General features: G+C 44.6%; 1 protein-coding gene across 3 annotated transcripts in view; it reads left to right on the forward strand.

Annotated features, from left to right (window-relative positions):
- epha4b (eph receptor A4b) overlaps positions 1 to 10000 on the forward strand; it is a 123087-nt gene that overhangs the window by 37606 nt on the left and 75481 nt on the right. The window lies entirely within an intron of this gene.

The following is a 10000-nucleotide window of genomic DNA, read 5'->3' on the forward strand; positions in this document are numbered from 1 at the left end:
CCAGAAGTGGATGGGTTCCAGATGTGCATTGGGCCAGGGGGACTGGTGTTAGTCTATCCTGGAGACCCAGGGACTTTAGACTTTAGATTGAATAGGACCCACAGTCTCCCTTATAATGGCTCTAACTGCAGAGAAAACGACTCACTCAGCTATTCAGACAGAAGAGTCTGTCACAAATGGTCTGTTAGTGTTCAGGATCCCTGGGAAATGGTTTTGTTGGAACAGGAGTGTTGGAGCACAGGAACAGTGGTACTTCAGTTATTGGGGGGGGGGGGATTTTTGTATGTTGTTCACAAAGACAAAAGAGAAAAGGGGAAGTTAAGTTTGTGTAGCGGACAGAGGAGGACACTTCTGTCTATAACCCAACAGGCCGGCAAGGTTCCGGACCTTTTGTCAAAGAAGGAGACACATTTCTTTGCGACACACTTGACTTCCTTCAGGGTGGTGAAATGGACGCTGAGGTGTGTAGGGGGAACCGTATTGTCTGTCGCGCACTTGACCCGAGCCAAATATATATATTCTTTCATCTTCCAGAGGTTAGAATGAATGGATGCCCCCACACATGCACAAACACCTGGATTTCTATTCAGCCAATATGGCGTGCGTGTGCGTGTGTCTGCAGGATCTATCAAAGAGCAATTTACGCCGAGCTGTGAAAAGGAATTCTCAGAGCTGTCACCGAGTGGCGTCTTCATCCCCCATACGGCTTGTTTCGACTGCGACGTAGTGGTAGAGACACGTCGCTACCTTCGCCCCGTCTGTTTTGTAATAGAACGGAAGGATACCGTCCCTCTGCTGGACCAGTTGGTAGACAGGCTTTACTACGACGCGTAACAGTCAGAGGAAGAAGGTCTCTCTCGCTCTCTTTTCCTCTCCCTCCACCCCTCCATCCCTCTCTTCCTCTGAGGTGAGGCTAGTGACAGATGCGGTAGCGGAGAGAGGCACGGGGGCTCTACTCTAGGAAATGAATTATTGAGAGTGATGAACTGAAAATAACATGGAGGAGGAGAGGAGAGGGCGATGGAAGACTCACCCTCCACTCGCTCTCTTCCTCTCTCGACCGTGGGACTGGGCGATGAGGGCAAGTTTGCTCAGTGTGTGTGTGTGTGTGTGTGTGTATTTTTGTGAGAGTGACGGCGTCGTAAAATATTTATCGTACTCTATCTCACGTGGTGGGAGAGAGGGACCACGCAGCAAACCTCCTCTCCTAATCTCCCCCTCCGTCTCTCTCGATCCCTCACTCTCTATCCCTCACTCTCTATCCCTCACTCTCTCGCTCTCTTTTCTTTAGCTCACTTGCTTTCCCTGTCAACGTCTCTCCCTCTCCCTCTCGTTCACGCTTTCTCTTCCTGTCTGTGTCGTGCACACAGGCACACACACACACACAGGCACACACACACAGACACACACATAGACACACACACACACACCTGGTATCAATTTAATTAGTTTTTAGGCTGGCTGATAATAGCCTCAGTGGGAATGCATGAAATGAGTCTGTGATCAGCTAAGGTTACCCCTCGGTAAGTGAGTGGGTGTTTTTATGTGTCTGTGTGTGTGTGTGTGTTTGTTTTTAATTGCACTTCATTTCCTTCTCTTCACTCCACATGTTATTTCTTTCTCTCACTCACTCGCTCTTTCGCTCTCTTTTTGTTGTTGTGTGTGTGTGTGTAAGTGTGTGTGTGTGTGTGTGTGTGTGTGTGTGTGTGTGTGTGTGTGTGTGTGTGTGTGTGTGTTCGCGCTGGTGCCCCTGTCACTGTGAAATAAAATCAATATTTGTGCAGGAGCTCTGGCAAAGGTCAGGGTCAAAGTATGACACCCAATGGGAAATGAGACACACACAGACACAATTCCATAGATTAACCCTGAAGGCTGTGCGTGTGTGTGTGTGCATGTGTGCGTGTTCTTACGGGCCTGCATACATTCGTGTGTGTGCATGTTTGCGGGCGTGCATGCATGCATCCATGTGTGTGTGTGTGTGTATGTGTGTGTGACTGGTGCTGAGCTTCAAAGTTCCCCTTGGCCAGTCCCTGTAATTGGACAGCATCCAGGGGACTGAGAGCAAATCAGAGCAGGGCTTGGAGTGTGCTCATGTGTTTCACATACTTTTGGATTTGACAGACCGTGTCAGTCTGCATGTGTTACTGCCCTGTACATGTAGTCAAAAAACCTAGACGTCTGCATGTTGGTGTTTTGTCAGAGTGTGCATGTGGGTTTGTGTGGGTCAGAAAGGCTCACGTTTGACCTCAAGGGTGAAAGGTTAAATGTCAGGCTGGTTTTGTCCATCTGTCTCCCTCAGCTCTGACTAAAGACTATAACAATCTATTTTGGGGATCAGTGTCTTTATTTAGGAGTCCCTCTGGGTGTCAACAGGGATACCGATACTTTTTCGCACTCGTTTTCTTCCTGACACTATTTTGCCCCTTTCCTCTCAAATTCTCGTCCTCCTTTTCTTTCTGTCTCTCTTACTCTCTCCCACAAATGCCCACACAGACACACACTTGTTCTGTTCCACTGTGCTGGGCCCGGGGCAATGTAGAGGGTGGAGGGAAGAGGGGTGAGAGTGTATTTGGGAGGATTAGATACGGTGGGTTGGTTATTAGGATCCTAACTCCTCAGATTAGGGATTAAAGATTAGGGTGGAGAGAGAGAGGCTCAGGGTGGAGTGACTCATCATGCTGATGACTCTGTTCCACCCAGACAGAAAGACATACACTTACTTCTCAACCACGCCTCACACACACATGTTATGTTCTTCTATCTTCGTGGGGACCTCAAATTGATTTCTATTCAAAATCCTATTTTCCCTAACCCTGTAAACCTAACACTAACCCTTACCATATCCCTAGCCTTAACCCAAACCCTAACCCCTAACCCTAAACATGACACTAACCCTTACCATATCCATAACCTTAACCCAAACCCTAACCCCTAACCCTAAACATGACACTAACCCTTACCATATCCCTAACCTTAACCCAAACCCTAACCCCTAACCCTAAACATGACACTAACCCTTACCATATCCATAACCTTAACCCAAACCCTAAACCTAACCCCTAACCTTAAACATAACACTAACCCTTACCATATCCCTAACCTTAACCTAAACCCAAACCCTAACCCCTAACCCTAAACATGACACTAACCCTTACCATATCCATAACCTTAACCCAAACCCTAACCCCTAACCCTAAACATGACACTAACCCTTACCATATCCCTAACCTTAACCCAAACCCTAACCCCTAACCCTAAACATGACACTAACCCTTACCATATCCCTAACCTTAACCCAAACCCTAACCCCTAACCCTAAACATGACACTAACCCTTACCATATCCCTAACCTTAACCCAAACCCTAACCCCTAACCCTAAACATGACACTAACCCTTACCATATCCCTAACCTTAACCCAAACCCTAACCCCTAACCCTAAACATGACACTAACCCTTACCATATCCATAACCTTAACCCAAACCCTAAACCTAACCCCTAACCTTAAACATAACACTAACCCTTACCATATCCCTAACCTTAACCTAAACCCTAAACCTAACCTCTAACCCTAAACATGACACAAACCCTTACCATATCCCTAACCTTAACCCAAACCCTAAACCTAACCCCTAAACATAACACTAACCCTAATCGTAAACCTAACCCCTAAACTTAAAATAGCCTTTGTCCTCATGGGGACGTGGGAAATGTCCCCACAGGGGAGAATGTTCCTTGTTTTACTATCCTTGTGGGGAATTTTGAGAATGTCAGGTCCCCACAAGGATAAAAGAACCAATGACCTCCCCCCAACACGCACATACACAAGCACACACATAGACAAGTAGTGGTAGAAGTGGTAAAGCAATTTATTGTGATTTTGGTGGAATTCTTGGTATGTCATCATCATGGTAGTCAGCAGGCTTTTGTGTCTGTACTGCATACTAACCTGTCCTATGTCTGTACTGCGTAATAACCTGTCCTATGTCTGTACCCCCTAATAACCTGGCCTATGTCTGTACTGCATAATAACCTGTCCTATGTCTGTACTGCATAATAACCTGTCCCATGTCTGTACTGCATAATAACCTGTCCTATGTCTGTACTGCATAATAACCTGTCCCATGTCTGTACTGCGTAATAACCTGGCCTATGTCTGTACTGCATAATAACCTGTCCTATGTCTGTACCCCCTAATAACCTGTCCTATGTCTGTACTGCATAAAAACCTGTCCTATGTCTGTCATGCGTAATAACCTGGCCTATCTGTCCTTAGACAGTTGTTTATCCAACGACCAGAGTGCATGTTTACCCTCTGAAAATTTGTTTTAGGCTCAGACACACACACACACACACACACTTTTAGACCTGTCGAATCCGATCTTGTCAGATTTCTCCACTGACGCTTGATGTATCAATTTTTAAATGGGTAAGCCTGAACGAGTCCCTGGATAGCCCACACATGGGTTTAACACACACACAATGACGTGCATACACACACAGACATATATATATATATACACACACACACACACACACACACAGTGACACACACACAAACACAGTGACACACACACTGCTATCTAATTCGAGGGAGCTCTGCGGTATTTAAGGGGGACAGGAAAGGGGCTCCATCTTGAAAGTCTGTTGCCATGGTGACCATTATGGTGCTCATCTCCCCTGGGCCAGAGAGCTTTTTACACAACTTCTCTTTATGGAGCGCAACACACACACGCCCGCATGCACACACTCAACACAATGCACAAACTCGCATGGAAGAGAAACGGAAGCATAGAAAATGAAGGGAAGGAGGGGTAGAAAAGTATTAGAGGCTGAGAGACGTGAAGCCCCTTGAGGCCGTACTGTACTCTGACGGCCGATTCTTTGATGGCTGCTGTGGGAATGAGATGCAGATTTTTAATATCACGGGACGTGTGTCTGTCCACTGGGCGCAGATTGGGGGGGGGGGGGGCTTTATTGTTGTGTTTTCTCACTGCTGCCTCCTCGTGAGAGAGCAGCCTCTCTGAATTAAACACGACTGGGGTCCAGCGTGGTGTGATGATGTGGGGTCAGACTGGCCAACCTGTAAAGGCCAAGTTAAAACGCGGTTCATAAACACGCATATCGGCTGCTATTGTCTGGCTCCGGTTGGTCAACCCAGATACCCTAATTACCATTTACACTAGATTCTGTCAGCTTACTCATAGTGACTATTCTCTCAATATTTCACACACTCCTTATTTATTTGTTTCACTTGCGCTCTCTCTCTCTCTCTCTCTCTCTCTCTCTCTCTCAGTTCAATTTTTTTTTTTTTTTAAACATTTTATTTCACCTTTATTTAACCAGGTAGGCCAGTTGAGAACAAGTTCTCATTTACAACTGCGACCTGGCCAAGATAAAGCAAAGCAGTGCGACACAAACAACAACACAGAGTTACACATGGGATAAACAAACATACAGTCAATAACACAATAGAAAAGAAGTATATTTACAGTGTGTGCAAATGGCGTGAGGAGGTAAGGCAATTAATAGGCCATATTCGCGAAGTAATTACAATTTAGCAAATGAACACTGGAGTGATAGATGTGCAGATGATGATGTGCAAGTAGAAATACTGTTGTGCAAAAGAGCAAAAAAGTAAATAAAAACAATATAGGGATGAGGTAGGTAGATCAGATGGGCTATTTACAGATGGGCTGTGTATGCTTAAAGTTAGTGAGGGAGATATGTCTCCAACTTCAGCGATTTTTGCAATTCGTTCAAGTCATTGACAATTGAAGGGCTTTGTTGGCATGGGGAACATATGTTTACATTGCCAATGCAAGTGGAATAGATATCAAACAAAAGTGAAATAAACAATAAAAAAAAAATTGCAGTTAACATTACACTCATAAAATTTCTAAAAGAATAAAGATATTTCACACACACACACACACACACACACACACACACACACACACACACACACACACACACAGACACACACACACACACACACACACACACACACACACACACACACCAGACAGTCTGTAGTATTCAGAGGTTGCGGTTTGATGTGACCTTTCCTCCGAGCCACAGGAGAAGACTGCTCTCGTCTGGATCTCTGAATGATTCACTGTGGGATCGATTACCTGCCTTAAAGTGGCATTACAGCTGGTCTGTTTTCAGGTGTAACAGTACGCTCACGGTTAGGGGTTGACATCACAGGTGTGGCCAGAAGAAAAGTGTCGTATCTCCGTTCATAGCAAGGCGTTCTCTTATGGAAGGTATTCACATGGTATCTTCACTAGTTTGGCTGTAATCATCATTTAAGAACACACACACACACGTATGGTGTGTAATTGTCTTTAGGAGCTGTAGTATATCATGTCTAACTATCGATCGTCATGGACACAGACTCCAGTCGCTGTATGAATATTTAATAAGACAAGCCTCTTACAGATACTGGATCTGAGACACACAGATCTGAGATGACTCGCCTCTTTAGCATTATCCCGTACGCACTAATCACACACACTCTGTGCATGCATCAACCCGCTCACCTTACCTCAGTTTCCCATAAGGAGAGAAACAGATAGGCCTACATTTCAAGTTCAAAAACTTATTGGAGTTCCAGGAGAATCAAACTTTTGTCTCTGTTTTTAGATCCTCGGTAGCTGCTGTGAGTGTGTCTGGCTTATCCACCTGTACCTTGCCCGTATTTTAAGCAAATCATTAATCATAGGGGAGCAAAGTCTACTAGCACAATCCTCAATGGACACTGTGTGAGTGTGTGTGCGCGCGTGTGAGTGCGTGTGTGTGCGTGCGCGTGTGTGTGTGTGTGTGTGTGGTGTGTGTGTGTGTGTGTGTGTGTGTGTGTGTGTGTGTGTGTGTGTGTGTGTGTGTGTGTGTGTGTGTGTGTGTGTGTGTGTGTGTGTGTGTGCGTGCGTCCGCGCGTGCATGTGCCAAAGAGAGAGAGAATTCTCTAGGGTCCTTTGCTCTCCTTCCTCCCATGTCATCTCTCGGCTCCCATGGCTGTGTGTGTGTGTGTGTGTGTGTGTGTGTGTGTCTTCTGTCAGCTGTTGGCTAGGCTGCGGAGCGGCATGGAAAAGTGGCTTTTCTCCTGGGATCTTTTCTTTCCGGAGAGTTCTGCTTCTGGAACAGGGACATAAAGGACCTCGAAGTTGCAGACAGATAGACAGACAGGGGGCCTCGCGCCAAGCCGGGCAGCCTTACTGCTGCCTGATCAAAACCTACTAAGGCTGTGTAGACTGAAACTACTGTCCTCTGCACTGACGTGTGTGTGTTTGGCGTATGTGTGTGTGTGTGTGTGTGTGTGTGTGTGTGTGTGTGTGTGAAATATCTTTATTCTTTTAGAAATTTTATGAGTGTAATGTTAACCACATACTCCGTTATCTTTCTCTCTCCCTCCCAATCTCTCTCTCTCTCTCTCTCTCACACACACACACACACACACACACACACACACACACACACACACACACACACACACAGTGCTAAGGTCCATGGGGGATTGTGCTAGGGGACTTAGCTCCCCTATGATTGATGATTTGCCTAAATATGGCTGATTTTCCTAAATACAGGTGGAAAAGTCAGAGAGAGACCAAAGTGGAACGACTAAGTTAAAGAAGAGGAGTGATTTACTAAGAGAGAGTAGAAAGGAAGTATACACAAGTAGTATTTTTAGGCCCTTTATTAAACAATTTAGTTCTGTCACATGGTGTCCTAACTATTCATTTTTTTAGTCCACTTTCTCCCCTCTCTCTATTTCTTTCTCCTCCTCTCTCTATTTCTTTCTCCTCATCTCTCTAGTTCTTTCTCCTCCTCTCTCTAGTTCTTTCTCCCCTCTATTTCTTTCTCCTCCTCTCTCTATTTCTTTCTCCTCCTCTCTCTATTTCTTTCTCCTCCTCTCTCTATTTCTTTCTCCTCCTCTATTTCTTTCTCCTCCTCTCTCTAGTTCTTTCTCCCCTCTATTTCTTTCTCCTCCTCTCTCTAGTTCTTTCTCCCCTCTATTTCTTTCTCCTCCTCTCTCTAGTTCTTTCTCCCCTCTATTTCTTTCTCCTCCTCTCTCTAGTTCTTTCTCCTCCTCTCTCTATTTCTTTCTCCTCCTCTCTCTAGTTCTTTCTCCTCCTCTCTCTATTTCTTTCTCCTCCTCTCTCTAGTTCTTTCTCCTCCTCTCTCTATTTCTTTCTCCTCCTCTCTCTAGTTCTTTCTCCCCTCTATTTCTTTCTCCTCCTCTCTCTATTTCTTTCTCCTCCTCTCTCTATTTCTTTCTCCTCCTCTCTCTAGTTCTTTCTCCCCTCTATTTCTTTCTCCTCCTCTCTCTATTTGTTTCTCCTCCTCTCTCTATTTCTTTCTCCTCCTCTCTCTATTTGTTTCTCCTCCTCTCTCTAGTTCTTTCTCCTCCTCTCTCTATTTGTTTCTCCTCCTCTCTCTAGTTCTTTCTCCCCTCTATTTCTTTCTCCTCCTCTCTCTATTTCTTTCTCCTCCTCTCTCTAGTTCTTTCTCCTCCTCTCTCTATTTGTTTCTCCTCCTCTCTCTAGTTCTTTCTCCCCTCTATTTCTTTCTCCTCCTCTCTCTATTTCTTTCTCCCCCTCTCTCTATTTCTTTCTCCCCCCCTCTCTATTTCTTTCTCCCCCTCTCTATATTTCTTTCTCCCCACTCACTATTTATTTCTCCTCCTCTCTCTAGTTCTTCTGTTTTTTCAAATCAAATCAAAGTTTTATTTGTCACGTGTGCTGAGTACAACAGGTACTCACCTTACAGTGGCACACCTTACAGTGAAATGCTTACAAAAAATGCTTTTCCCCTGCTCTCTCCTTTCCTCTCGCCTGTTTTTTTCAGCTGGTTAATGTGTATTTTGGGGATATTGTGGCATTTAGGCCATTTCTTGGTATATGTGTGTGATTGCATATTACTATGTAATATACAGTACCAGTCAAAAGTTTTAGAACACCTACTCATTCAAGGGTTTTTCTTTATTTCTACTATTTTCTACATTGCAGAATAATAATGAAGACATCAAAACTATGAAATAACACATATGGAATCATGTAGTAACCAAAAAAGTGTTCAACAAATCAAAATGTATTTTATATTTGAGATTCTTCAAAGTAGCCACCCTTTGACTTGATGACAGCTTTGCACACTCTTGGCCACTACTAAAGGACACCAATAAGAAGAAGAGACTTGCTTGTGCCAAGAAACACAAGCAATGGACATTAAACCGGTGGAAATCTGTCCTTTGGTCTAGAGGTCAAATGTGAGATTTTTGGTACCAACCGCCGTGTCTTTGTGAGAGGCGGTGTGGGTGAACGGATGATCTCCTCATGTGTATTTCCCACTGTAAAGCATGGAGGAGGAGGTGTGATGGTGTGGGTGTGCTTTGCTGGTGACACTGTGATTTATTTAGAATTCAAGGCACACTTAACCAGCATGGCTACCACAGTTTTCTGCAGCGATATGCCATCCCATCTGGTTTGGTCTTAGTGGGACTATAAGTTGTTTTTCAACAGGACAATGGCCCAACAGACCTCCAGGCTGTGTAAGGGCTATTTTACCCAGAAGGAGAGTGATGGAGTGCTGCATCAGATGACCTGGCCTCCACAATCTCCCAACCTCAACCCAATTGAGATTTGGGATGAGTTTGGGATGAGTCGGACCGCAGAGTGAAGGAAAAGCAGCCAACAAGTGCTCAGCATATGTGGGAACTCCTGTTGGAAAAGCATTCCAGGTGAAGCTGGTTGAGAGAATGCCAAGCGTGTGCAAAGCTGTCATCATGGCAATGGGTGGCTATTTGAAGAATCTCAAATATAAAATGTATTTTAATTTTGTACCGCTTTTTTGGTTACTACATGATTCCATATGTGTTTATTTCATAGTTTTGATGTCTTCACTATTATTCTACAATGTAGAAAATAGTCAAAATAAAGAAAAACCCTTGAATGAGAAGGCGTTCATATGTAGATCAGTTCCTAATAATCCCTGAGCTGCAGGT

Source organism: Salmo salar, chromosome 03, assembly GCF_965601325.2.
Source record: "Salmo salar chromosome 03, fSalSal1, whole genome shotgun sequence".
Taxonomy (NCBI): domain Eukaryota; kingdom Metazoa; phylum Chordata; class Actinopteri; order Salmoniformes; family Salmonidae; genus Salmo; species Salmo salar.